The 2,127-nt window shown below is 44.3% G+C and overlaps 1 protein-coding gene across 1 annotated transcript in view; it reads left to right on the top strand.

The window, feature by feature from the left end:
• Positions 1 to 2,127, top strand: part of CEP192 (centrosomal protein 192) — an 87,768-nt gene that overhangs the window by 38,435 nt on the left and 47,206 nt on the right. The gene's annotated exons all lie outside the window — the stretch shown is intronic.

Genomic DNA, 2,127 nt, shown 5'->3' with positions numbered 1-2,127 from the left:
TGCTGAGGCTGAACATCCAGCTCCATTTTATCTTCCTGCTTTCACTCATCTCCTTTTTTTCTCATTAGCTTAAATGAGCATGCCGGCGTCTTGTGGCTGATTTTCCTGTGCACAGTTCCCTCTTTCACTGAGGAGACTTTGATTCCTGTTGCCTGTGACTCCCTCCTCCTCCTGCACCCAGCAGCTGGTACTCCCTCTCTGGGCATCCATGCCTGTTTTCTTTTTCCTCATCTTTGTGCGTTTTTTTTTTTTTTTTTTTTTTTTTTTTTTTGTCTGTTTGTTTAAATTTTTTTATTATTTTATTTTCTGGCTGAGTTGGGTCTTCGTTGCGGCACGCGGGATCTTTCGTTGGGCCATGCAGGCTCTTCGTTGTGGCGTACGGGCTTCTCTGTAGTTGCGGCGGGCAGGTTTTCTCACTCTAGTTGTCTTGCACGGGCTCACATGGGCTCTGTAGTTTGCGGCACATGGGCTGTCTGGTTGAGGCACACAGGCTCAATAGTTGTGGCGCACAGGCTTAGTTGCCCTGAGGCATGTGAAATCTTGCTTCTCCGACCAGGGATCGAACCCGCATCCCCTGCATTGGAAGGCAGATTTTTTACCACTGGACCACCAGGGAAGTCCCTCATCTTCATGTCTTTATGTGTTCTCCCTGTGTTGTGGGGTAGCCGAGCTGTTTAAGTGTTTATCCTTGATGTCACTGATTTTCTGTAGCATCAGCTATGCTTTCATGGCTTCCAATGTGGACATTCATTTTGTATTCATTTCTTTTTATTGAAGTCCTCCTTGTACTTTTTTATTGTGGTAAAATGAGTTTCATGGGGTTTTTTTCAGGTTTTTCCAGTTCATTAAGTTTTTTATTTAATTTTTTTTAATATTTATTTATTTATTTGATTCTGCCGGGTCTTAGTTGTGGCAGGTGGGCTCCTTAGTTGTGACATGCGAGCTCTTAGTTGCGACATGCGAGCTCTTAGTTGCAGCATGCGGGATATAGTTCACTGACCAGGGATTGAACCTGGGCCCGCTGCATTGGGAGTGTGGAATCTTAACGACTGTGCCACCAGGGAAGTCCCACATTCATTAAGTTTCTTAATTTTCACGGTGAAATGTTGGTCAGAATGTTGATCTGTTGAGTGGCCACATCTTTCTGGTGAGAACCCTTTATCTACTGAGTTTGCTGCTCACCAGTTTTCCTGCTGGCTGGTCTTCCAGCGTCCAGCCAGCTTCCAGCAGGTCCGTAGTGCTGATTTAGAGCTTCTAACTCCAGAATTGCCTTGAGGTTCTGTGTGGCTGGCACCTTGGCAGTTTTTGGCTTCCTTTGGAGTCTGACATCCGGACTGAAATTTCTCTTCTTTTGTTTGTGTGTTCTTACAGTTCACTTCTCATTGCTTGAAGTAATACAACCTAAATGCATTTGTTCATTTCGACCAAAGGAGCTAGACTCAGCATGTACCCCAGTACCCAGAGCTCTTTTCCTGCTGCCCCATGGTATCTGTGTGAGTATGTGTGTGCACGTGTGTGTGCGTATGTGCATATAGAACCCACGCAGGTGCATGTTATTCAGTGACTAAAGAGGGCCTGAAGCAATTTGGTTAATACTTTGTCTCAATTGTTTAGAGATTCACTAACTAGTATTGTGTCAGGGCTGTCTTGATTTGGTCCTTTTAAAAATCCAGAATTCAAAATAGGATTTTCTCTCTGTGTCCATCGGCCACCTGAGTATTCTGAACTTTGTGCACAAAAATGATGGGTAAAATTCAGTCAGGTTAAGGGCTGACTTGAAACTAAATGGCAGAATATTCAGGGGGTGTGGCAGCTGTTTCCAGAGGCGGCTGTGACGGTGTTTCCCACCCAGTGTGACTTTGCACTCTGACTTGAGGGGCAGCTTGGCCCTCTCCTCTGTTGGGCTGGCCTGGCCCTGTGCTGGGGACTAACTGACAGAATATGGCACATGTATTAAATAGATGCAGGAGCTTATTATTTATTGCTTTATAACTTTTTTTTTTACTTAATATATTCTGAACATCTTTCTGAGTCAATGGTTAGTAGTCAACAGCATGGTTTAAAACAGCTGCATAGTGTTTTATTGTGTGTCTGTGCCATAATTTCAATAGCCTCCTTTCTCCTACA

This window comes from Lipotes vexillifer, unplaced genomic scaffold (genome assembly GCF_000442215.2).
Source record: "Lipotes vexillifer unplaced genomic scaffold, Lipotes_vexillifer_v1.1 scaffold987, whole genome shotgun sequence".
NCBI classification, from domain to species: domain Eukaryota; kingdom Metazoa; phylum Chordata; class Mammalia; order Artiodactyla; family Lipotidae; genus Lipotes; species Lipotes vexillifer.
The sequence above is the reverse complement of the archived record's forward strand: the minus strand, read 5'-3'. Positions and strand labels throughout refer to the sequence as shown.